The following is a 27,390-nucleotide window of genomic DNA, read 5'->3' as shown; positions in this document are numbered from 1 at the left end:
ACTGTCACTATATATAAGGAAGGTAAACTAAAGAAAACCTTGCCAAAGGTCATAAAGCTAATAAGCACTTCAGCCAGGACTTGACCCAAAACACAATTTCCTCCCAGAATGTCTCACAGCCCTCCCAGAATGGCTCACGCCCCCCCCCCCCCCAGTATGCTGCAGGCGCCTCCCACCCACGATGCCTCACGCCCCTTCCAGGATGCCGCATGCGCCTTCCATGATGTCTCACACCCCTCCCAGAATGCCTCACGCCCCTCCCACGATGCTGCTTGCGCCTTCCACGATGCCTCACACCCCTCCCAGGAGGCCTCACGCCTCTCCCACGATGCCTCACACCCCTTCCAGGATGCCGCATGTGCCTTCCACGATGCCTCCCGCCCCTCCCATGATGCCGCATGCGCCTTCCACCGATTCCTTACGCCCCTCCCAGGATGCCTCACGCCCCTCCCAGAATGCCTCACGCCCCTCCTACAATGCCTCACAGCCCATTCAGAGGGCCTCCCTTTCTGGTTCTCCCTCTACCTGGGGGTAAGGGTAGTGTATATCAGAGTGTGAGCCTGTGTGCTGGTCTCCTAAACTCCTGACAGGCCTTGAGAGACAGGTGAAGTCACTTCCCTCTCTAATAATCTTTCCCAGCTCTAGGGTGCACCAGAATGTGGAGAGGTTTCTGCAGCCTCAGATTTTGGTGCATGGGTGGCCTGGCTGAGACGGAGGTTGAAGCCTTACTCAGGGGCATGGGATCTTTTTGCAGGGTGCTTTTTGTTTTTTTCCCCTCAGGCTTGCTCAGAAATCTGGCTGTGGAAAATGTGAGCTTCCTGGGAGTGGAAGACACACAGGCTCGCTCTTCCCGTTCTCTGGAAAGGTGAGTATGAAATATGGAGCAAGGCAGGTGGATCTGGGAGTTAGTGGTGGAGTGGGAAAGCAGGAGCTAATGCTTTGCATGCTGCTGGGCTTAGGGCATGAGGCTTGAGGCCTGGGGCCTGGGGGCAGGATTTTGGGATAGAAGGACAGCATTAGCTACAGGTGCTGTGTGCTAGCAGTAACTGCCCCCATGAACCTGGGACATGGTGTTGGGATAGCAACTTTGAGGCACAAGCCCACCCCCAAAGGCTCCTGGTATCCTTGTTTTTCCAGGCCACCCATAGGCACTGACCTGCTGACAGGTTTCTGGCTCTATCAAGGGTACTGGCCACAGACTCAGGAGGCCTGGGACATTGTCCCACTGGACCCAAGCCCTGAGGCTTTGCTGGGAATTTGCCATATCCAGTCTAAGGACTGTGCAGGAGACACAGGTGAGGGGGTGGTGCAGGGTGCCTCCCCCAAGAAGCAAACTGCTGGTCAGGGATGGAAGAGCAACATATTCTCAAGCACATGCACACACACAGACATAACTCATATGGACCACATTCACAATACCCACATAACCTATGCACACCCAGACTCATACCAAACACAGGCACACTCACATCTAGATATCTCACACATACTCACTCATCCTTATCTATGTATGCTTATACACATACATGTGTACAGGTACAAACACACATAGTCACACACATATTCATACACACATGCATATGGATGCATATGCATAGCTGATATAGATAAATATGCAAAGAAGATACTCACGTGTGTGCAGGAATGGGGACTGGTCCCCTGCCTTGAGAAAGGGGACGTGCAGAGCTCTGAGAACAGAGGCTGTGAATGGAGAATGCCCCGGTTCTTAAGGAGTCGGGGCTCAGGAATACAGGAAAGAGTGGGTGACTGTTGGATCTTTTGGCGTGGGAAGGTAGCATGACCAAGGCAGCCACTCTCAAGCAGGTTCCCACTCCATTGTCCACACTCTCAGTGTCCCAAGGGATGAACTTGTTGCTCCTTCTGCCCCTTAGCCCTCTCCTCCTGACTCACTGGAGGAAAGAGAACAGATTACTTACAAAAAAAACCCTAAACCAGATCGGCACCAGACTTCTCCCTGGCAATGATGTACACAAGAAGGCAGTGAAATCTCATTTAAATAATTCCAAACTGGTCTCTATTGAATTATGTTGCAGGAAGCAAGGGGAAGGTACTATGTCTAGTTGGAGTTGGAAGGTTGAAGAGAAAAGTTCTTCAGTGATCCTTTTAGAAGACACTTCCCGTCAAGATCATGTGGGTCAAAGACCTTTGAAAACCTCAGTGGAGCATTCAGACCAGCCTCCTCAGGCAGGTGGCACTGGTCATAGTAGGATTAGAGTTAGCAGAAGAGCTGAAGGACTGCTTGGTGGGGAACTCCAGGGCAGGGGTCCAGAGGCCAAGCAAGCTAGTATTGGTAACTATTTGGCCCTTTCAGATGCTCCAGAAGGTGCTTCTGAGTCATCCTTTCGGGGAGCAGTCACTCAGGACCTGCTTGCTGCAGGTGGCCCTGTGTTGGCACAGGATAGACCTTCCTGCTCAAGAGCAGGAAGCCCACATGGCTGTCACTCAAGTGTAGCTAGACTGGTGCACCTTTGGGCCCATGAGGCTATGCTATGATTTGGTGCATTCCACTAATCCTGTTTCAAGGTTAGAGGTTAGTCTGTGGTCAGGGTCAGGGTCAGTTTTGTAGCTAGGGTCAGGATTAGTCTTTGGACAGGGTCAGTTTTGTGGCCAGTGTCAGAGGTTGGTCTTGGCTAGGGTTGGAATCCGTCTGAGTCAGTGTCAGGGTTGGTCTGTGGCCACAGTTGTGGTCAGTCTGAGGTCACGTTGATGTGGCCAGAATTAGGTCTGAGCATGACTGAGAAGCAGTTCATCTTCAGTGTAACTGATGTGGATGAGACCGACATCGCAAAGCCCTGGATGATGAAAGGTTGCCCAGCCCCTCCTCCAATGGAGACACATGCAATGTCTTGACATTTACAGCTTTGAGTTCTGAAGTCCTTGGTGAGGCCTGGGGTTGGGGGAGCAGCGGATCTGCCAGGCCATGTGTCCCTACAGCTGGAAGGCCCCAGCTCACAACTGAAGGGGCTCTTGCACATGGCCGCAGTCTGGGGGGTCCTGTGGGAACCATGGCAGATGGTGGCCCCGACTGGAGTTTGGCATCTGGAGGCCAGGCTTTGGCATGGAATGTGGCCCATGGCAAGGGCTCTTCAGATGTGCATGGCTGTGTGTGGGCCTTCAGCATGGCTGGGTGACAGCCCTCATCCCATCCAGGCCCATTCTTCATCCCCTAAAACAACCAGTGTGCTTGACGCTGCTCCTCTGCCCAAGAGAATGGTTCCTTTGCCCTGAGCTCATGCTTCTTTCATTGTGTTGTCCCCTAAACTGCTCATTCTAGAAGGAGAAGCAGGGAAAGGAAAGGGCTTGGAAGGCTGGGAAAAGTACGGGCACCTCTGCTCTGGGTCAGCCCAGTGTCAGAACAAGCTTGCAGGGAATGGGGTGGCTGGACGGGAGGGCTACAGTCCTGGGACACTCGGATGCAGGTCACTCCAGTGGTATCATTTGAGACCCTGCTGTGCTCTAGACCCTGGCCTGGGCTCTGCAGGGAAATTAAGAGAGAACTAGCTTCTCTTGTCTAAGTCTTTGCTGTCTGTATGCAGACAGACAGCAAATGCTAGACTTGCTCCCCTGCTCAGTGGTCCCCCACCCAGGCTGCACACTAGAATCATCCCAGGAGCTTTTTAAAAATAGGGATGTGTGCACTTTCCTCTAGATGAGTTGTAGCCTGAATGTAGGGAAGTCCACAGCCAGGGAGGAGCCTGGGTCTCTCCTAGGCCCCATGAGCAGAGGATTCCTTAAAGAAAATCGGAAATGGTGGTGACTCTGATGCTAATGTATGGCTGAAGCAAGAGCAGGAATAATCACAGCTATTCTTTGAGTCCATGCCTCATGCCCCCAAATGCTCACAACAAAGGTGCTGGGTTTCAAACATGGCTGCCACATTCTTTGACATCCTTTCCAATAAGAGGTGGAGTCTCTGTTCCCCTTGCACCCGGGCTTTGGGACAGCTTGGCCAACAGAAAGTGGTAGAAGTAACCCTCTGTGAGTTTCTGGGACCAGGTCTTAAGAACCTGGTGTCTTTCACTCCTAACCTTTGGGACATTTGCTTTTGAAGTGAGGGAGCCAGACAGCCACATGGAGAGGTCACACACAGGTGATCTGACCAACCGTTCCAGCAGAGGAGGTCCTGGCTGACAGCTGCCACCCACCACCAGAGAGGTGAGTGAGCTGGGCTTCAGACAGTTTCTTCCCTTGGGTGACTCACTCCTGGCCTCGAGCCACCTCACATGACACTTGAAGGAGCAGAGATAACCTGTCCCCACTGAGTGTGGCTCCAAAGCAGATTTATGAGTAAAATGAATGACAGATGATGTGTTAAGCCAGGGGCTAGAAAACTTCCTCTGTAAAGGACGTGATAGTAAATATTTTGGGCTCTGTGGGCCCTCAGGTCTCTGTTACAATGACTCACATCTGACGTCCTGCAAAAGCAGCCACAGGTAACCTGTGAATAAATGGGCATGGCTGTATTCTAATAAAACTTTATGTATACTGAAGTTTGAATTTTGGATGATTTAAACATATCGTGAAATAGTACTCTTTTAATATTTTTTTTCAACTTTTTAAAAACCTAAGAAACTGTTCTAAGCCCATGGGCTGTACAAACCCAGAGAATGGCCCAGAGTTTGCTGACCTCTGTTTTAAGTTGTTAGGGTTGAGGCGGTGTGTCCCGCACCCAGAGATAACCAGAGTAACTCAGCTGCGTCGGTGATTTTGTGAAATTTATGTGAAATCGAGGTATAGGGCATTAAGAAACTCCTTTGGGTCCACAGCTGTAGTAACTGTGAACTTAGCTCATTGATGCTTAGCTCATTTACAAGAGGTCAGGTGGGTTGGAATGGTGAGATGAGAATGAAAAAGATCAGAGAAACAAGAGCTGTGTGCTGTTTGCCAACCCTGTTCAGGGCAGAGAGGCCCAGGAAATGGGCTGGGGCACCCACTTGCAAAATTGAATTATTTTTTTGGACTTCCCTAGAGCAAAGTAAAATTTCCTTCCAAACCAACCCATAACTCTTTCTGAGTTCCGCATTCACCAAGCCATTTTCTGGGTAAGACTTTGCCTTCTCAGGTAGTAACAGTTGTTAGAGTTAACATTTATTGCATGCTTAGTGTATGCCAGACACTGTTTTAATCTCTTTGCATGTACTAACTCATGAAATATTCACAATAATTTGTTACTATCTCAGATTTGTAGTGAGAGAGTATAAGCTCAGAGAGCTTAAGTGAAAAGAGAGAGCTAGGATTTGAACTCAGGCAGCCTGGCTCCTGACCTCATGTCCTTAACTATACTCCACCACTCCGTTCCTCACCCTGACCTTGGGAAAGGGTATCCTGGAGTGGAGGGAGGGTGCATTCTAGGCTCTAGAAAGGGACAGTCCCTGCTGCAGAAGAACAAATTGGCATCTGGTTTACACTCTGGCTTGGGTAAATTGAGTTAATGCAAGACTGTGTCAAGTTCACTGAGAGTCTTCAGCCCCCAAGGACGGGAGAGGCCAAATCTTCCTCCTGGAACTGGAGGCCCTGCAACCTGGAGGCCCTGGAGGGCAGCTGGTGGGGAGGGCAGACCGGCAGCTTGCTGCCCCTGTGGTTGCTGCCACAGGTCAGCAACCTGGTCATCCTGGTTCTTATTTTACTTGATATCTCAGCAGCATACAACTTTATTCTCACACATTTTTTAAAAATCACATTTTCTTAACCTTTTAAATCTTTACATCTGCAGAGATGTCCACTTTCTCCTCTTGTTGGTATTGTCTTCTCTCATTTCATCTCTCTCGCTTTCTTTCTCTTGATCATTCTCATTAGTGGTTTGTTGATTGTATTAGGTCTTTCAAGGACTCTGTTTTTCTCTTTGTTGAACCTCTTTATTATATATTTGTTTTCTATTTCATCATTCTCTGCCTTTATTTTTAATATTTCCTTTTATTATTTTCCGGTTAATTTTGGTGTTGTTCTAACTTAGGTCATTGATGCTTAGCTTATTATTTTTCGGCCTTTTGAAAAATATCTACTGTAAGGCCGTAAATTTCCCTCTTTCTGCTTTGGTTACATCACAGACTTCCATATATAATATTTTTATTACTGTACAATTGAAAATATTTCCTAGTTTCCTTATGATTTATTTTTAACACTGGGTATTTTAAAATTTCTAAACATAAGGGGATTTTTCTGTTATCTTTTTCTTTTTGTTACACTTTTCTTGTTTGATTGCACTGGGGCTAGGGAGCATGCTCAATGAGTTCATTCTTTCACATTTTTTGAGATCGGTCTTGGAACCAAGTATATGGTCTATTTATAGAAATCTTCTAAGTGTGTTTGAACAAAAAATGTATCTTCTGCACCTGTTGAGTCCTGTTTCCTACATAGGTGAATTAGGTAAAATTTGTTAATCCTGTTTTTCAAAATTTCTATGCCCTTACTGATATATTTTTTTTCCTTTTATTATGTCAGTGACTAACAGAATGTCTTAAAATCTCCTACCATGATTGTAGACTTGTCACCTTTTTTTGAAGTCCTGATAATTTTTATGTTTTATACTTTTAAGGCTCTGTTATTAGGTGCATAACATTTAAATTAGTTACACGTTTCTGATGAACTAAATCTGTTGTGATTATGAAGGAATTACCTTATCTTTATTAATACCTTTTCCTGAAAATCTCTTGTCTGAAATTACACAGCTATTTTAGCTGTTCTTTGGTAAGGAGCTCCATGGCAGAGAATCTTAGGTTTTTGATATATTACGTAAATACATTTAATTGGATTGTAAAGTTACCTTTTTACATAGTATAATAGTGAAAAAAACAGACTAAAGTATGATCCCAGTTACATAAAATTTCACAGTGTGAGTTGCTTTGAACTCACCCAGTGATGCAAATTTGGTTGGTGGTTCCAGTGGGGAGGCTGTGTTTATTTTATGACCTCTCAGTGATGGCTTTTCTCATCTTCTCTTTCTTTTCCTTCTTTTCTTCCTTTCTTTCTTTTCTCCCTAAATCTGTTCTGCGTCAAGTCAGCTCTGCACAATCCTGGGAGGCATGTGCGTGTGTGCATGGGTGCGTGCATGTGTGTGTGCGTGCGTGTGTGCATGTGTGTGCGTGCGTGTGTGTGTATGTGCATGTGTGTGTATGTACGTGCATGTTGAGCATGTGCACGTGCCTAATCCTCTGACCTCATCTTTCCCAAGCTTCTCACACTACACCCTGGTCACACTGGTCTTCCTTTTTTTCCTCTTAGGCTTCAAGCTCTTCCCCACTCAGAGCCTTAGTGTTCGATCCTCTGCTCTGGAAATGGCTTCAAAGAACACCCGACCTAAGGTAGGCCCTTTTGCCCAATCACTCTTTATTATTTATCTTTTTTTGTTATTTTCATAGCACTTATCACTGCCTAAAATGATCTTGTGTTTGTTTTCATGTTGATTTCACATTGCCCTCATGCCACTGGAAGGTAAACCTCTGTGAGCAGAGAACTTGGTGCATCCAACTTCATGTGTGTTAGAAACTTGTTGCATCACTGTTGAGTGAATGAATGAGTGAATGTTTTACTTCTTTTCTCTCTGTCTCTCCTTCTCACATCAAGTATTCACCATGTCTTATGGTTTCCATTTCCTAAATATGTCTCGGGATTGCTCACCTCTCTCCACATCCTTTTAGTGCCTGCGTTCAGGCTACTGTCACTACTCAGCTGGACATCTGCAAGTGCCTCCTAACTGGTCTGCCCACATCCCGCCAGGCCCCCTCCCATCTGCTCTCCGTGACCAAAGGATCCTTCTCACATATAAATTGATCAGGTCAACCCCTGCTTAAAACCCTTCAGAGCTCCCTGTTGCCTTCAGGCAGAGTCAGGGCACGATCTGGCCCCTACTCCCTCTTCTAATCTTGTCCTGCTCCTCCTGTCTCTCCCCCTCTCCTTCTAAGGACAAGCTCTTCTGACCTTCTTCCATATCTTCAGATGGCCTCCCTTCCTCTCACTCAGGTCTTTTATACCCAGGCTTGCTCTCTAGAATCCCTTGCCCCTGTGCCTTCCTGGCTTTCAGAGGTCTTCCCAATCCCTATCCACCACTGGCAGGGCTTCCAGCAGCCTTCCATCAGTGTTTTTGGCATACCTGGTTTGAGCAGCCACCAGTGGGCTCCTGGCTCTCTTTCCCCCTGCTGCCCTTGGTAACTAGCATACCACCTGTTGCATGGTAGCTCTTGGGGCATCTTTGTGGAGTGAAGGGCTAGTGCCCCACACTGGGACCCGTGTGGCCCAGCCCCTTCCCCCACAGTGTTGCAGATCCCTGACAGCCACAGCTTGGGGAGGCTGCCAGGTGGCTCTGTGCGCATACCTTGCTGAGTTGTGTTGACTACCTGGCCCTGGCTGTCAGGGACAGTGAGGGGAGGCCTGGGCTTTTTCACCTTCTCACAAGACCACAGCTAAGAGGGATTCCTCCAAGTTGGAAGGCTGTTTAAGGGGGGGCAAGCACTGTGTGCTAAGTGTGGATCATACTCTTGACAGAGAGAAACTGCTGGACATTGTGGGATTTGGGGCCCAGGCAGTGATGCTTCAGAACCTGTAGCACAGTAATGGGGACAGGGATGTTCTCTTCATTTCTCCATGAGACCTGATGTATCAGACCCTCACCCAGGGAGGATCAGAAGGAAAGCAGTACTTTGATATTCTGCAGACTGGCTGACTTTGGGAGCTTAGGGACACCTGGGCATGGAGGAGGTTCCCAAGGGATAGTGGCATCAGGGTGAGACTTCTTCAGATGGCTTAGGGTAAGCAGACAGATGAGGAGACTTATCCCTAACTGTGAGTGAACCCCTGTCTGGGATGTCCTGGGAATGCCGGGGTGTCTCTGCATAGGCAGGAGGGCCTCAGACCTAGAGTGGTTCACCTTATTTATTACTGTCTAATCCGGAAGAGAGATGACACAGACTTTCCAAAATTTAGAACTCAGAACTAAGGTTGTGCCCCAAAGGAACAACTGAAGGATCCTGAGAGGAGACGGTTAAGAACAGAAAAGTTTGTCAAGGGTGTTGGCTCAAGCAGCACCTTGGCTCTTCTTGAGGCTAGCTGGTCCTGAGGGAGGAAGGGCCCATGGCTTCTTTCTCTGGGCCCCCTCCTGGGTCAGGCTCCTACTGCTTACTTCAGAGATCCCTCAGGATTCTGAACTCCAGAATTTTCCATGTCTCTCACTTCCATTTCTGCCCTGGCCTGAGTTTTCTTGGAGAAGAGACCTCAGCATAAGTCCTTCTGGAACTGGAAGATGCATGGAGTCTTGACCAGCTGATTTGGGGAATGAGATATCCTCTGTTATCTGCCTCAGGGCACAGCCGTGCTTCCCTGATCAGATTGGTGATTCCAGAAGATGCCATCAGAGCCAATTTTCTTGGTCCTCAGTTTGTTTGCAGACTTCGCCAGAGCCATGGGCTCCATCGCCATCAAGATCCCTCCAGCTCCTCCCTTCAAGTCTCTGGCTCTCATTTCCTTTGGGAAAAGGAGATCCAAGCCAATTTGGGAAACGCTCCCTGCAGAGGAGGCTGGCACCATGTCCAGGCCGGCAAAGCTATATTTAACTGCTATATTTGCAGTTCCACTCACTTGTCCCAACCCCAAGCCCCGCCTGCCACCCCTTTCCCCCCCCTCAGAAGCCTGTCCTGCACCATCGGGGCCCTATGTTGCCCCTGCTCACCCTGCTCCAGCTGTGCAATTGTGGTCTGGGCCACAGGCTATTTTTTGCTTGGTGCCAAAGATTATTCAGTTATCAGGAATGTGTGTTTAAGTGGCCGTCTCCGGAACGTGGATTATAAATAGGAACTTGGGGTCAAGGCCTGGGCCCCTGTGTCCTCCTTCTCTTTGTCCCAGTTCCTGTCCTGGCTTCTGGATTTTACTTGGGGTGAACACCAGGAGGCTGTGGCGAGGCTGTCTGGGGAAAGGACCATAGGCTGGAAGGCCAGAGGTCCAGGACTGACAGCATCCTGACAGGCAAGTCACCCAACCTCTTGAGACTGGCTTTCTCCATCTGGGAAATGAGGAAACTCCGACCCATTTGTCAAACGGCAAACACATAGTGGATCTCTGTCAGTCTATGGAGGGAAATCCACGTTAGACAGATGGGTATCTGGGAGGGCAAAGTATCAACCATGGAAAGTGAGTTTTTTGTTTTGTTTTGTTTTTGTTTTTTTGCAGGGGGGAGGGGGGTATTAAAAAGAAAAGAATAAGCAAGAAATAGTCTTGGGAGTAAACATGTAAAAGTGGAAGGGAGAGAGATCCAGAGTTGTTAGGGAGCCCCCAGTCTGATGGTGGGGGCTGGGCCCAGTCTCAGTTCCGGCACAGAGTGGCCTATACAGAATGGAGTGGGCACGTTTGAGCACAGGTACTTGAGATGAGGCTAAATCTTTATCTGACAGAGTGAAGGGTGATTCTCGAGATGCCGGTTCTCTTAGCAGGTCCAGGCCAGAGGCCCTGGTCTAGGCAGTTTGGCTGGTGAGTGTGAGGGTACCTGGTCAAGAAGGCTGGACTACTTCCTGGTGACCAGTGGCCCCTTCTGTCCTGTGGAGAGCTGTCCTCTATGACCTGGTCCAGGAAGATTTGGCTCCACTTCACCCCACCCAGGGAGATGAGGGGCAAGGACAAAGCTCCACCAAAATATGGGGCTAGGACCAGTGTCTCCATGCTGCTCCCCTGGGTTCCTCATCAGGCTCCTGCCTGTGAAGAAGGGTGTCAGCAAGGGAAGGACACAAATGTCATCACTTACCTCAGCTTTTCTGTCTGAAATGACAGAAATAATGCACAACCTATCTCCTTGTAGTCATTAGTTATGAGAAAGATCAAAAAGGATATTGTTACAGGAAATGGTCATGATTATTCTGAGCAGAAGGGTACAGGCTGACTTGAGAGGGGCCAGCCTCCTGGACTCTAGTCCCCACACTTTGGGCCTCAGTCTTCCTTGTGGGTGTAGTTCTTTCATCTGCCCTGCTTTCTCAGTGCTCTTTCCTACCCTTCTCCTCCCTGAGGCATGGACAGCCCTTCTCCTCTCATTCCAGCTTTCTGGACCCAGCAGGCACTTAGCTCTTTCTCCTTTGGTGGTGCCAACACCCTTCCCATATTTTGTTAGCAGGTTGGGGCTGCATTGGCAGGTATGGCATGGCACCTGCAGCTTTAGCCTTCATTCTGGAGTCATTGATGCACACAAAAGTCTCTTCTTTCTGATCTTGTTTGTGCATTGAATGTCCACTATAACTGGAGTTGGGTTTTTTTAGTACCTTGGTAAGACTTTTCATTTAAGTTCACAAGTGAGAAAACAAAATCCTTTAGCAGGCTACATGTTGGTTTTTAAAAGAAAGTAGCCATGGGTGGAGGAATGAGATATTTCCAAATGGAGGTAGAGCTTGGGCAGGGGGCTGCCCCCCATCCCCGGCTGATTCAGAAGGCTCTGCGGTGTGAGGAGAGTGGGTGAATGGCCAGGCTAGCCACTGCCCAGGATAGAGCTCTGGGGATGGCAAGCGCATGGAGGGTCTTCACTACAGGCTCTTACAGAGCCCCTGCTGTTTTATTGTCAAGGACTTCCTTTGCCTTTACTTCTGGGGACTCTTCTAGCTTTTTTTGACCATGCTGAGGATCCTAGGGAAACTTAGTCCAGTTCACAGGCAAGAGCAGATGACATCTGGAGGAATTTTCCAAGAGGCCCCCATATGCAGTATTCAGGGGTGGTAATCAGGAGAGAAAGAGGGAGTCAGAGGGAAGGGACACGCTTGGCTTATTCAGGTCCGCATGCCTAACCTGGCCCCCTACCCTGGCTGCTCTTCGGCTGGCTTATGTGACAGTTTCAGGGGTGGGAATGTGGACTTGTACTAGGCTACCGCCAAGATCCAGTCACACTGAGGACTGAATCAAGAGGGAGGCTTGAATGGTTTTATCTGAGGGCATAGCTGCCACCTCCTTTTTCTATGACAAGGTGAGGATGACTCCCAGCTCTGCAACTTCCTTAGCCTTTGGCCCAGTAGCTCCTACAGGAAAGAACCCATTTCCTTCCCTCTTTCAAGGTGAGCCCGGCCCTTGCTCCTTGGCTGGTGGTGCTCACTTGGGGCTTTGTTTTCATTATCATACCCCTTTTATCTTCTCTTTCCCCTTCAGTCCAGGCTGGCAGTGTTTCTGTTAGTATGACATCCTCTGGAGCCTCACTTAAGTGACCTAGACCTTCTTCCCCTTCCTGTCAGGCTTACGTCTTAAACCCTACTGGCTTCAACTGCCTGATTTGGATAATAGGCCTTCTGTCCTTACCACAGGGGGTCTGGTGTAGAGACCCTTCTTCTCAAGAGAAGCAGGACTCTAACCCCAGGGCCTGCACTGGGGCAAGGAGAAGTGGTGTTGGCCAGCACATCGGCAGCCTGGACACTCTGGAAGGGAGGGCCAAGATTCTAGACCTGGACCATATCGCCATGGGCAAGTCCACCCCTTATAGGCAGAGGCAGGACCAGGGCACTGGGCTATTACTCTTCACAACAGCAATCTGAGGTGGACGTTATATACTGGTGGAGGGATAAGGAACCAGAAGGCCCAGAGAAGAACAGAGGGTTACCTGAGTTCACACAGCCAGGAAAAGACAGACCAAGGACTAAAAACAAGGTGTCGCTGCCTGCCCCTCAGGACTCCTTACTGTAGAGGTATGAGGTGACCTGCAGACAGGTTACTACCTCCAGTTCCAGTACCATCGTTAGGCTTGGGCACAAATGGCCCTGTGCTTTGGAGTTCTTTCCTGGAGATATTTGAGTTTCCCTTCTGTGGTTAAAACTGACCGGAGTTGGCAGTGCCCTCTGAGTGGGGCATCCTGAGCTTGGACGGAGCCTTAGATGGTTCCCAGCCCCTCTTTCTCTTCCTTCAAGTTCCCTCCAACCTTCTATCCCACGTGTGGGGTTGGCCAGATGCTCCCAGAAGTAATGAGACCAATGCCTATGCAGTTATCCTGAGCCCTCATGGACATACTCGATTCCAGGCAGGCAGTCTGGCAAGTGAGTTGCTCCCCTGGCTGGTAAAGTATTTTTTACGTGCAATCACAGGGGACTGGGCTTTCAGAATGGAGCTGACACACTGATTTTTTACCTACTCAAATGGTTTACATAGATAGGAACCTGGCAAAAACTTTTTTCCTGGTGTCCCATACAACTTAGGGATGGCTCTGCCATTCCCCTGACATTAAGCCATCCTGCTGTATTATTGCTTATTTCATTAATTGATTTTTCTTTTTGTTGCCCTGAAACCTCTTTAAAAAGACCTACACCAAGGGAGTGTTCCCAAATTCCCTTTATTACCCCCTCCTCACCATGTTTCACAATCCTTAGATTTTAAAATTGGATCCAGATCTAACTTCCAGGCCTCAGTTCTTCAGCTCAAACAATCTCCCTTTGTCCTGGCCTCTGCGGACAGTGCTCAGCCCCACCCGACCCTTAGCCTTCTTGCAAAAAAGCAGGAGGCCCTCTCACACCCTGGGATTTCCAGGAGCCCTAAGATGTAATAAAGCCTGTCAGAGATCATATGGCTGTCCAAAGAGGTTTAGGATTGTCAGTTTATACTTCCATCCTGAAATTGGGTGCCTTGGATTGTCAGTGGAGAATGTGGCCAGAGAGCCCAAGGGGCAGGCATCATTTGTGCCTGGCACCTGCTCCTCTTCCCTCTCTTTTCAGGCTTCTTCTCAGGGTCCTGACCCCCTGCGCCTCCTTCTGATGCATGCTCTGGCCTGTGCTCCCCAGTGAAACTGGGATGAGGGCTTGGAATGGAACAACCATGGTCTGGGGAGTGATTGTCCCTTGGCAGAGAGAGGCAAATGGACCATCCCTCATCCCGGGAGGTCAATGCTATGAACCATGTTTCCTTCCCAGCAGCATCTGCCCATGGGCCCCTCTCTGAGCCTCTTTGTCTCTCTCTTCTCAGTGGGGCTGTCAAAAGCTGAGCCTCACAGGTTGTGACTAATCACTAGCAGATTTTTTTTTCCATCCAAGAAGAAGAAAAAGCTGAAGGAGATGAAGAAAAACCCCAACAGTGAATAACTCGGAAGAGTTTCCAACATGTGGGTGTTTTTCTGGGACCAAAGATCAGGAAGATTCCAAATGTAAACAATCCCAAAATAACTCAGCTCTCTCAACCCCAGGCATTCCCAGGACTGGATGTCCACACTCCCTCCCTCTCCCTCTGGGAACTCAAGGTCAGGGAGAGGTGGCAGGCTTGGGCACTGTGAAGAGTTGCTTGAGTGAAGCCTTCAGGCAGGGCATAGGCTCTGTGAGTCTGGAATTGAATCTTCTTCATCAGATAATAGTCTTTTTGAGAGAGGAACTTCTTTCTGCCAGATCAGGTCTCCCTGGGATCAGGGACCATGACTATGGCTCTCTTTGCTCAGAGTCATAACCCATTGTGCTTAAACCAAGCTCCTGAGATTTCTTGCCAGCATAGTGTAATGGAAAGAATATGGACTTTGAAGTCACACAGGGTTGGAATCTTGGCTCCACAACTTATTAATTGTGTGGCCTTGAGTATGTTATTTAGCATCTGGGAATCTCAGTTTCCTCCTTGTAAAACTGAGGCAATGATTCTGACCAGAAATAGTCTAACTAATGTGCCTAGTAGGATGCCTGTTACCTAGAAAGGGCTCAGTGAGTGTTCCCTTTACCCCTCCCTCTTCCCGTGTAGGTGGCTTAAGCTAGAGAAACAAATAGGTTCTCTACTACCCCTCTCTTTGTCCAAAGAAGGATTCTACATGTTCAAAGGTAGAAATCAGTCCTTCCCACATAACTGAAAATCACTAGTGCAACTTATATGGAAGAATATATTCAATATATAGTTAAGAAAACATTCTAGAGGTCATAATGCTGGAGGAGATGGTGGAAGTCTTGGTGAAAATTATGGAAGCGGTGACAGTGAAGTTGATGGTAGTCATGGTGATGAGATGATGGTGGAAGGAGGGGTGGTGATGAAAAATGATGGTAGTGATGAACACCTTGGAATAGATGATGGAGAAGGTGGTGAAGGTGATGTTGGGGGCAGTGGTGGAGACAGTGGTGCAGGCTACACCAAAGAAGAGGTGAGGGGAGTGGCAGGAATGAGACTAAGTGATAGTGATGGTGGTCATAAAGGCTGTGTTAGAGGTGATGATGTCTGTGTTGTTTGGAATGATTGTTCCACTTTATTTAGAGTCATGGTGAGATAGGTGATCAAGACTACCTTCAACAGTTGTCCACTCCTGAAGAAAGGCACAGAGAGAGCAGGCAAAGCAAGGTAGAAGAATGCTTTATGATTAAGTGTTACATTGGCCCTAAACTCCAATAGAAAACATTAGACTTCTTAATCATTGCTGATTGAACACACATGTTTATCTTGGCTACTTCCAGAAGCCCCACTAACATGTCATTAATGGATTTTTCTTTGAAGCATAAACCCATAGTGAAAAAGAGAATGGGAGAGGGAACAGGAGCAGAAAAGAGAAGTTGAGAATCTGGAAATTAGAAGGCATATAGATGAGTGGTACCTGACTTAGCAGACCACAGAAAGCTGAAACTCAAGCCCACGAGGTTGTGGGGGTAGATGGCAGGAACCAATAGGTAGCAAAATATTTTTAGCCATAGGTTCCGAGAAAAGTCTGGGAATTGGAGGCACCAGTTACTTCTGAAGGCAGGGGTTCAGAATGCGGGTGGAAAATAGGATTGGTTGTAAGTTTTTTAAGAAAGAAGTAGAAAGCTCCCCATCCCAGATTTTCTCCTCTACCCTAGGCGTCCAGGTAACCGTCCCCTTCCATGCTGTCAGAAGACAGAAGATTTATGCTCAGAGATGCTGAATGTATAAGGTTCTGGACTTAGGTGGACCAGGCACAGCTGGTGGGGGGGGGAGTCATTCTGAAAATAGGGATTAAAGATAAGCCTGTTTTCTGAAAGGTTAAGTTCTCAGCTCTCTTCCTCATCAATCCCCAGAACACTGGAAGCCAGGGTAATACCACATAGGCAAGATATTGGAGGAAAGTTTCCTGGGGAAACTGATTTTCCCAAGTTTTCTCCAAGGTTTGGTATTTGATCTCCTCATGAAACTGTGAGTGCCAATCAATTACCCTTTGGTAAAGCCCAGATGTCAACAACTTTCTCTCTCCTTCCACTGCTTCCAATCAGAACTGCAGTGCCTCACGCATCAGTATGAATGGACAGCTAAGAATTACTTGGTATTTTAAGAAGGACTTCACATGAAAGGAAGACATCCAAACTAAGAGGGAAAAGGAATATAGAAAAAAAACAGTGAAGAAGAAAAGCATGGAAACTATGATTAACATTTTTAGAATGATAAAAGAAGGTTATGTCTTCTTTAAGTGAGAACTGGAGGTGATTTTTTTTAAAAAGAGAAGAAAGAAAATTCTTGAACATGCAAATATAACATCCATACCTGATTAAAAGTCAAAGGAAGAGTTGGACTATAAAGTCAGGACAAAGTCTCAAAAAGTATAACAAAAAAATTTTTTTTGGTGGAAATTGGCAGAAAAAGTTATATGGTCAGTCTCAGAGCAGCATATCAAAATGTAAGTCCTACAGAGAAATAAAATTTAAAAAGGAGGAAAATTTCCTAGAACTGCAAATAAATTTACAGATCAAAATATTTCTATGAATATATGGCAAACTGAATTTAAAAACAAAACAACTAATCCTAAGGCACATTGCAGTGAAATCTGAGAACACTGAAATGAAAACTTTAAAAGTTTCCAGCACAGGGAAGGAAGTTTATTTACAAATTACTGTGAATTAGAATCACAGATCTCTACACCTACCATGTAAGAAGAAGAAAGTGAACAATGCTTCTAAATCCTGAGGAAAATGATTTTCACAGAGTTCTGTACCCAGGAAAACTAGCAATTGAGTATGGTAATAAAAATAAGGATACGTTTGGACATGAATGGACTTAAAAATTTACCTCCTAAGCAGTATTTTCCAGGAGGATCTTGGGGAGAGTTATCCACCTTACTTAGGAAATAAACCAAGGAAGAGGAAGGAGACAAAGGATTCTGTAATCAGGCTAGAGACAAGGGAATTTTGAGAATGATGGTGAAGAAAAGTGTTAGGATGACAGTCAAGTAAAATTTGTAGAAAACAGTCAGTCCACATTAGCCATGAGGATGCAGGACTCCAAGAGGGAGGTTGCCAAGAAGAAAATGAAACTGACGGTAATGTACATTCAAAGGGAATTTTTAGTTCCTACGGAAAGTTCAGAGATGAATTAATAAATGATACATGGAAAAATTAAGCAAATAGCAAAGCAAGGTAATTATTTCCAAGGGAAACCAAACAGTTGTAAAAGAAAAGTGGTTTAATTGTGAATGATAGTAATGCAAATCCTTAATATGACTACTCAATATCAATGTTCCGTGTGTGTGTGTGTGTGTTTTAGAGAGAGAGAGAAAGATATGGTGTAAGACAGCTGAATCCTCATCTTCCTTAGTAGGTCAATAGCTAAAACCTAATACTGAGCAATATAAAAAATATAAGTATTACCATGTCAATTAGAAATAATCAAGTAAATACTAGAGGAAAGAGTTAAAATATTCAAAGTGCTTGCCTCAGGAAAGGAGGACTCAAAAGTGAGCAGGATTGGAGCAGAAGTCTTATGGTTTTCATTAGAAACCTTGTAGAACATTTTACTTTCAAAAATATGTACATGTATTACTTTGATTAAGAAAATAAAGATTTAAATAGAATATAAAAATGAGAACTCTAGTGAGCCATGCTAGATTATGTGGGGAACTTCTTGACTAAATAAGTCAGTCCAAATGGCTCAGAACCAAAATCAGCTGAAAGACCTGTTCCATCTACTGCCTCTAGGTCCAAACCCAAGTCTTGGATGTGTCCACATTCACCAGAAAGCCACAAAAGGGAGTGCAAGAAACACAGAAACATCTTGCATTTGCTCCATTTCTCAAGTCTTTCCAGGACCATGTGGCTGCCACATGGAAGAAAGAGAGAGAAATGGGAAGAAAAGGTTCAAGCCAAAAATAAGGAGAGATGATTGGGCCTTCTCCCTGGGGGAGCAGGCCCTAGCCCTCATACTGCACCCATGTGGGCTGGATGTTCAGTCTGGCACTCTGTCTCCCTAACTAGCACAGTGCACCATAAGATATTCTTGGACCTGAGTAGCTATTGCAGTGTTTCTCCTTGAGGGTAGAGCAAAGAGGGAGGAGAGAACTGTGGATAACTTCTAGAATCCAATAGTGATGGTAGCAGTGGAGCTGAAAGTGATAGTGTGGTGTTGGAGCTGATAGAGGTGAGGAAGTGGCAATGACATTGGGAATTTATAATGGGCACAATAGAGGGAATGACTGGAAGAGTGATAGATATAGAGATGGGGCTAGTCATATGGAAGGGATATTGATGGTGGTATTGGAAGTTATCATGCAAATAATTCTAGTGGGATGATGAAAGTGATTGTATTCATGATGATAGAGGTATAGTGGCTGTGAAGATGAGATGTTAGAGGTGGGGATATTAGCAATGATAGTGGAGGTGATTTGGTGGTGACAGTGGCATGGTGAGAGACATGGTATTAGTGGAGTTGATGGCAGTAATGGGAGGCAAACAAGGGGAAGTAATAGTAAGGTGGATGGCATTGATAATTATAGCAATGAAAGTGGAAGTGATAGTGGTGGTAATTGGAGATGGTGAAGGTGGGAATGATGGGAGTGATTGTGACATTGATATCAGAAGTAGTGGTGGGAATGTTGGTGGTGTGATGAATTTCATAGCATTGTGGATGTTGGAGTCGTTAAGGCCAAGATGGGGTGGTATTGGCAATGGAGGCAATGATACTGTACTTGGCAATGACAAACACAGTATTATAAATATGAGAATATTGATCAAAATCATGAGACAGATACATATGTAGGGTATTTAAAGACAACCGTCTGAATAGGCTGGGTTATGCTGTAGTAACAAACAGCTCCTTTGGGAGTTTATATGGCAAAGTTTAATTCTCATGCTGTATGTTAGAAGGTGGTTCTGTTCTCATAGTCACCTATGGGCTGTGCTGATGGAGGATCCAAGCCTATAGGCTTTTAGGATCACTGTGGCAGTAAGAAGAGAATGTGATGAGTCATGCATTGTTTCTGTATTGGTCATCTTGGGCTAGGTAATGCAAAACCCCCAAATTTCTGTAGCTTTCAACAATAGTATTTCTCATTCACATTCTATGTGCATTGCTCAGAAATGACACATATTGTCTCCGCCTACATTTTCTTGGCTGAAGTGAGTTTAAGCTCAAAAGAAGCAAGGAAGTGCAATCTTCTCAGATACCTGAAAAGAGAGGAACTGGAATATTTGTGTACTCTTTAATGACAGGCACTGTTTGCTTGTTGGGCACGGGAGGGAGTAGGACAGTGTAGGTATCATGGAAGGCTGCTATGGCCATAGAAGAAAGACCTGGTCAATGTGGAGGGCCTTATGGAAAGGGGAAAACAATTTAGAGGGAGGAGACACCAGGAGCCAGAGGCAGGACAAATTATGGCAAAGTTCACAAATGTGCTTGCCATCACTCCTCAGTTCCCCTGGTATTTCTGGCTTCCCAGAAATCCAACAGATTCTAGGAAAGTTTTTTTGGAGCACAAGACTCATAGGAAAAAGCAGCAGAAGACAAGGTTGGAAAGGTCAGCTAGAGCCATAGCATGGAGGGCTTTGAATGCCGTACTGAGATATTTTACAACATAAACCACAGATAACATGCTACATAGCCAGATAATCTTCACCTTCTTTTACATTAACTCTCTTCAAACTGGGAAATCCACTGGTGATAACCCTTCCATCTTCAACATGTAGCTTCCAGTACTCTGGGTGTTAACCTCCTGCTCCTCAGGATGGGAAAGAACAAGGAGTGGGGTTGTGGGAGAATTTTATGGGTCGGGCCAGAAAATGGTGTACATTGCTTCTGCTAAAGTATCATTGAATTTAACTTAGTCATGTGTTTGCACATAACAGCAAGAGAGGCTGGGATTGTAGTCCAGAAGTTTGTTCAAACAGGAGAGATGAAGTTTTGAAGGGCAGTGAATGTTCTCTTGACAACAGCTCTCCTCAGATCTTTAAAGGACTTGAAAGTGAATGAGGGCCCAAACTTTTGAGTATTGCTTCAGAGAGGAGGAAGAGATAGGGAGGTAGATGTTGGTTCAATGAATGGAAGGACTTCTTTGACCATTTTAGTGTAAGCATGGACTGTCAGGATTGGGAGGTACCTGGTGTGGCCCAGTCTCCACCTGGGCTGGAGACCCACTTGTAAGAACTCTGTTTAGAAACCTCTAGGGATGGAGCCCTCTCCATGTATGAGGTGGCCTATTTCATTTCTGGAGTTCTGATGGCTACAAGTATGGGCCACCAAACTCACACAGTGCTGTGAACAGGAGCATATGAGCAAACATATGTATTTGTACTTCTTGTGTCCATCCCCACCTACGTACCTTAACACCTGGCTGGCTCTTAGTTTTAACTGATGGATACCTCACCCCACAGATTTCTTCATATTCCTAAGTACAGGGCCACAGATGTGACAGCTTTTACTTATATTCTGGGGGTGATGTTTTAGAGGTTGTACCTCTGCAAGTACGGCCCAGGTGGGAGCTTAAAGAGTGACCTCTAGCCCTTGTGTTCTGAAAAGCCCACTCTCACCTCTGCTGCTCATCCTATTAACTGTATTTCTCTGGCAGGCCCAGCCTGGCGCTCATATATTGCCAAGCTCCAACCCTCTCCCCATTCCGAGGCACCATTTCCTATATCCTTACATTCTCTCCAGAATCTGTCAAATTATTGCTTTTGGTATGCCGAGAAAATGAGTTCCCTTTGTGTCCCAGCTCTTTTCCCTGAGGCCAGCTTTGCAAACCCTGTGGTTCTTCAAGGCACTCTGCTTCACATGAAGGTGTATAGTTGCAAGAGACATTATATCATTCCCATAGGAGGCAAGATCAGTGTAGTTAGTCAGGTGTTAGATGACTTTGGTTCTTTTCTCCCGCTATTCAGCTATCTCTCCATCCATTCATTCAGCACCTTATTTATTGATCACCTACTATCTGCTGGGCACAGGTAAAGTGCCTAACACAGATTAAGGACTCAGTTACTAGTAGCTCATTTCCTTCCCTCCCTTCCCTTAGAAAATTCTCCCTGCAGGGGAAATGATGCCACCAAGAGCCCTTTAGTTCTAGATGGAGAGAGCTGTACGGCTATGGGATCGGCTTCCCCTGAGTCCCTCAGGCTCCTGCAGTGGAGACAATGACCTAAAGAGGGGTTGCACCTGAGTGTTTGACCTCCAAGGCCACTTCTGACCTATAATATCTGTGACTGAAAACAGCAATAACCCTGGCAGTCAGATGTCATCTGTGTAGACAGGAAATCTAGTCTTTGCAGGTGGTAACCTCACAGGGCTTCTGGGTAGTCCTCCAGGGATGTCTGAGCCAGTCTTGCAGGTGCCAGACCTGGCCAGTGTGTCGCCGTCTCTTCTATAGTCTCACTGATGGTCTCATTTACTGCAGTGTGTCTCATTGTATCCTGACCTCGAGAGATGCAATGGGCTTGCTTCCTCCTGTTGCCTCCCCTTGGGAAACGGCACGATCTTGTTTAGATTAGAATCTCCCACGCCGGACTATTCTGCAGGGATCTGGCTCCCAGAGTGCCATCCAACGGTCAGATGACTAGGGCAACCCCATTCTCTGTGTAGGGAAACTTCCAGACAGCCATTTTGCCCAGCTATAGAGACAGGTATGCAGGTCTGTACCACTCCCAAGAGCATCACTCACATGACGGGGCACCCTGTTCTTACAGGCTGCAGCGTGAATGGTGGCGCCTGTGGTTGTATAGTATAGCAGCCACAAAGTCAAGTCCACTTTATTTGCATCAGTAATGTGTTTTCCTTGAGTGCAGAGTGTTGTAAGCTTCCAAAGCCCAGATCTGTGCTTTCAGTTGATCCTCAAAACACTCTAAGATCAGGTGGCAATTCCATTTCATGTAGGGGAAACTGAGGAAGACAGACTGGCTTCCCCAGAGTCACACAGCTACCCAGTGGTGAAGCAGGAGCTGGGCCTGGTGCTGTGCTCTGACTCTTAGCACAGTGCTCCAACTGCTGCGTCATGTGGCAGCTCCATGCCTCATGCCCCATGTGCCCAGCCCCACCAGTCTCCTGCCACCCTGACTGCCTCCTCTGCTCTGTTTCCTATTCCTTTTGGGTTCAGGACCCTCAGTTTCATAGCAAGTATATGGTAATAGCATGCGCTGATGGGAAAGGATAGCAGTGCCATCTCTCCAGGTAACACAGATGCATTTTTTTAGGGACCTTATCATTAGGGCCTCCTTGGTCCCTTAAAATGGAGGTGGGAAGGAAGGTAGCTTTGGTTCTTTTCCTATATCTGGCCTAGGATGAAGCAGAGGAGGCAGGAGCAATGCTGGGGTGGAGGGAAATACTGCTGGCCCCCTACATCCTACCTTGGGTCCCAGCCCCCTTCTTGTCCTCTGCTCCTGTCTGTTAGATGCTCCTGACATCCAGAAATCTGAGATGCCTGGAAAAGAGGGGAAGAGGCGGCAAGTGGCGATGAGCTCATCCTCACTGGCCGGCGCCGGGTGCCCCTGCGGGACCCTTTTTCCATGGCGGGGTCCAGGCTCCTCGGGTGGCGATGACTTCAGGGCTAGAGATTCCCCACTGGCTGCCCCGGGGGATGGACACTGGCTTGTAGTGCATTCCAGCCATGCTCCCCTCAGCTCTGGCGACGTGAGAACCAGAACCCTCGACCCTCTGTCTCCCCACTACTCTCCAGGGGAACCTCAGGCCCAGCATGTCCCCAACCGTCTATTTGGCACCTCCTCCTGACCCAGACCTTTCCAGTCCCCACTCTTCCTGTTCCAGTGATGGAATGCCCAGGACCAAGAGATGGGTCTCTCCTTCTTCTTCCCCTTGGCCTAGCTTTCCCTTCTGCCTTCCTGTTCTCCCCATCAAGTCCCCAGTCTGCCCCTGAGCCCTTGGTTCTTCTTGCCCAGTGTACAAGCTTGGACAGAGCCAGTGTCCCCAACACTGGACAATGATGGTCCCATGAAAGCTGCCTAAGAGAAGCAGGTGTGGGTGACCCCTGGATCCCTAGGCCTGCTGCTGATATCACTTTGTGGGAACTTTGTTTCTTCTTCCCAAACCTGTCATGAAATACCATCCAACCCTTGTCCAAACTTGCCTCCTGACTAGTCACTAGAAGTCACTGATTCTCCCACCCCAACCATTGCCTTCGCAATTCTTTCCATTCTCTTGATCTACTTGATGATCTTGGGATATTTTGTGGGGCCTGTGGATTGGGGCGTCCCTACCTAGGAATGATACCGCCTGTGTCCATGCCGGAACACTATGCTCTAGCCCAGGACTTGAGAGCATTCCCATGACCATAGGGCTTCCCTGTATCTTTTCCTCACTCCGCCTCATCTACTAGCACTGTGTGCCTCTTACCATTGTCTGTGCACTGTTGGTGATCCAGCCCACAGCCCGTCTGTTCAGCTCCCACCCTCAGCCTACCTTCCTGGAGCTGTTTGCACTTGCTTCTCTCTTCCACTTCCATTGGCTCAACTTGTTCCCCTCAGAGCCCTCCCCTTCACTGAGTCCATGCTCAGCATGGTCATCAGGGACCCCATTGCCAGGTCATTCTCTGACCTCACTCCCTTGAACTCTGTGATAGCCCATTATATTTACCAGCCTCCTCCCTGGCCTTTCTGATACCCTCTGAACCAATGGACCCCAAGATACCAAGATACAGTGGCTGAAGCAAGATGGAAATCCATTTTTCTCTCAAGAAGGCTGGGGGCATGGCTGGTGAGGCAGCTCAATGGCGTTAGGGTCTGGCTCTTATGTGCTCTGCCATCTTCCATGTGCCGCTTTGGTTTCTTGGCTCTGGGTGGCTGCTCCTGATCCTGTCATCTGTGGGAAAGGGACAACGAGGAGGGGAAGATACGCAGTTCCCCCTCAAAGGCAGATCTCTGAAATTGTAGTGTCCCTTCAGCTCACGTCCCACTGGTCAGAAGGCAGCATGTGGCCACACCTTGCTGGGGACTGTGCTGTCGAGCCAGGCAGAAATTCCATTGCCTGGTAAGGAGGAGAGAACAGATATTGGTGAACAACTACCTCCGATTGCTCTTTCTTAATATTTTCCCTGGGCAGTTCTCCTCTATCTGCCCCTGAAATGTTGGTGTTCTCTTGTCTGGCCTGCTCTCCTCCCTCTCTGTGTGTTCTCTGCTGGGCACCGAAAGCAGCTGTGGATTCAAACCCCAAAGTAAGGTGTTACTTTGGGAAATAACCTTCTCAAAGTAAGGTGTTCTGCCACCTCTGTCTTTGCACAGAAGTACCTCCTGACCCTACACCCACACTTCCACCACACAACTGGGCAATTCCTTTTGGAGGCCCCACTAATACTTCAAAATTAATAGGCCTCCAAACCCAACTCATTATTTTCTTCCCAAATCTCCTTTTCCCCATGGGGCTGTTACTCCTGTGTGTGGCACCATCCTTCCAGCCCCAGGCTGTCTCCATCTGTTCCCATGTAATCCATCCCTCAACCTTCCTCACAGCCATCCCTTCCTCATCCTCATCTCCCTCCTGCCTCAGCCCAGGTGTCTTCTCTTTCCTCCTGACCTTACAGTTGCCTACTAGCTGTCCCTGTGGCTCCTGTTTGCATCTGCCTCCCCAGGTATACAGAGCAGCCACATCATGTAAAATGTGTACCCTCTGATTATACACTTTCCATGGCTCCCCACTGCCCACAGAGTGTACCCCATCTGGCTGCTGCTCCTTCTTCCAGCCCGCGCCCTGCTTCTTCCTATTCCTGCTTTGCCATTCCAGGTGGTTTCATGAGCTCTGAGAACTGTACATCCTGTTTCTTGGTCTGTGTTTCTCACCCATCCCTACCTCTCCATCTGCCCAACAAGGCAGATACCTGCTTAGCCCTCAAAACTTGGCCCAAGTGTTGACCCCTCTGGGAAGCCCCTTCTCATCTACTCCCATGCCTTTTGGGAGCTGTAAGATGTAACTCCAGCCCTTGGCCTCTATGGCACAGGCTCTGTCTGTGTCAGAGCAGAACTGTAATGCTCCATTTCTGTAACCCTTCCACCAAGGGCCCTCCGAGGGCAGGAATGCACTTTCCTTCTCTCTGGACGCAGCATCAGGCACAAGGCCTAGAAAATAACAAGCATCCAGAAAGTGTTTCTTGAATGAATAATTGATCATGTCACCCTGGCTCACAAAACATCAGTGGCTCCTCACTGACTATATTATAAAGTCTAAGCCCTTTTCCAAGGCATTCAGGCCTCATGTGATGGGATCATTGGGGTTTTCAGGCTCACTGTCAAGTCCATCACCCAGACACACCATTTCTTGTCATATCTGTTTACTCTTAGACTCCTGCATCTTTTGTCCCTTGCTTCTCCCAACCTGGAGTGCATTTTCTCCTCTCTTCACTGATCGCACACCTACCCAACCTTTAAAACTCCCTTCTGCGGTACCTTCTTTGGTCTTCCCAACTCAGTCACGTAGTCCTCACTCCAGATTCCTGCTGCGCATGCTGCACGATGGTTCTGTATTGTCGCTGTCCATAGGGTGCTGTGTCCGGCTGTGCAGTTAATACCCCACACCCCTCCTTCCATCTGGAGTCCCCTCCTCTCTCTGCTGTTCCCACCAGCACATGGTTGAAAAGAGGGGACTGCCTAGGTGTTTGGCAGCCCCACCTTTGTGGTCACTGTTGGGTCTTGGCTGAGCTGGTCAATTGTAGCTCCTTACCCTTCTGGTTCTAGTTCATTGGTCTAAGACCAACCACTTCACTCAGTTCAGGCTACTCACAGTCATTCCCTGACACGTTTTTTAAAACAAAAACTGAGATGGGGCGCCTGGGTAGCTCAGTCGGGTAAGCGTCTGTCTTCGGCTCCAGTCATGATCCCAGGGTCCAGGAATTAAGCCATGGCATCAGGCTCCCTGCTCAGTGGGAAGTCTGCTTCTCCCACTTCTTCTCTTTCTGCCCCTCCCCCACCTCATGCTTGCTCTCATTTGCTCTGTCTCTCAAATAAATAAATAAAATCTTTAAAAAAAATAAAAACTGAGAAAGAGAATGGGGTGGAAATAGTATGATGTAAAACTTAGAAGCTGTTGGAGGCCGTGTCCTCTTTGTATGATGGAAACCACTGTGCAGTAAGAGAAGGAAACTAACACACAGAGAGGCATAGAGATATATACGGTGAGAGAGAGGAGAGAGAAGCACAGAAGCAGGCCTAGAGGACCTTGAAGGATTCCTGAAGCCCATTTACATTCTTGCTTTTGCAATGACTTGGTTGGATTCTTTGAGTAAATAATATCCATCTTTCCCTTAATCTGGTTCAAGCTGTAACCAAGATTCCTGACTGATACATATATCTATTTGGTTTTGCTTAGTCCTGTAGCTATCTGAGTGCAAATGCGACCCCTCTCATGTCTGTCTCTGTGTTTGTAGAGGGCGCAGCCACCCTATTGGGTGCCCTTCATCCCCCAAGATGGCAGAGTCCCTTCTCAGGCCTGTGACCCTAGACCAGGGCTGGTCCATCTTTGCTAATTCATGAGTAATGAATTGCTAGTTCGTGACTAAATTCTCCCACACAGGGTGACTGGGTTACTGCCTGATGGTGGCTTTCTTCCCATTTTAGACTGTGTAAACCCATCAACAATCAGCAAATTAGTAGTTTGTGATCCAAGGTCACTCGTGGTTTGTTTACAGCTGCCACTTTCCCCAGGGCTGAGGAGTCCTTTCCACAGGTGTTTCTTCAGCCTGGGCTTAATTTATTCCTTTTTTCTTCCCTCCGTCACCCAGGCTAATTCTTGCTTTTGTTTATAATTGAGTTAAATAAACTGACCTCCATCTTCTCCAGCAGAAGCCTCCATGCCTTCATGGCCCATTAATGCTGCTGTGGTGTGGCTGGACATCAGCCAGGCTGTAGGACACCAAACATCTGGATACTGAGAAGGCTTCAAGGGCTGCTGCCGAAGGACAGTGTCAGGGCTGGGGGAAAGGGACATGACAGCAGACTTTCATCACCAGTGACCCAAGACTTGGTCTGGCATGCACACCAAACCATTCCTGATGTGAAGTAGTGAGGTCAGCTTGGGTGTACATTCTGAGCTGTAGGCCATGCCTGGAGGGGAGCAAGATGTCTCCCTGGGAAGAGACCGTGGAACAGATCTGTGGAAGAAGCAATGGCCAAATGGTTATGGATGAACAGATGAGGCTGTGATGGGGGAGGGGAAGACAGTCCTCAGCCGGGTGCTACTGGGATGGGCAGTCACTGGCCCCTTCTGGCGCATCTGCCTGCAGAGGACCTGGAGCTGTAGGGACGGAGTCCAGCACTCTTCTAGAGCCCACTCCAA

General features: G+C 47.5%; 1 long non-coding RNA gene across 2 annotated transcripts; it reads left to right on the top strand.

The window, feature by feature from the left end:
• Positions 1 to 836: 836 nt before the first annotated feature.
• LOC116877105 lies at positions 837 to 27,304 on the top strand. 2 transcript variants are annotated; one of them, XR_004384544.1, is made up of 4 exons: positions 837 to 865; positions 4,073 to 4,176; positions 7,243 to 7,322; positions 26,898 to 27,304. It is a non-coding gene; the product is annotated as an uncharacterized LOC116877105 (long non-coding RNA). The 2 variants fall into 2 exon arrangements; XR_004384545.1 differs by having other exon boundaries at positions 26,895 to 27,304.
• The last annotated feature ends 86 nt before the right edge of the window (positions 27,305 to 27,390 follow it).

The sequence above is a fragment of the Lontra canadensis genome, unplaced genomic scaffold, assembly GCF_010015895.1.
Source record: "Lontra canadensis isolate GAN:19392208 unplaced genomic scaffold, GSC_riverotter_1.0 scaffold50, whole genome shotgun sequence".
NCBI lineage: Eukaryota > Metazoa > Chordata > Mammalia > Carnivora > Mustelidae > Lontra > Lontra canadensis.
The sequence above is the reverse complement of the archived record's forward strand: the minus strand, read 5'-3'. Positions and strand labels throughout refer to the sequence as shown.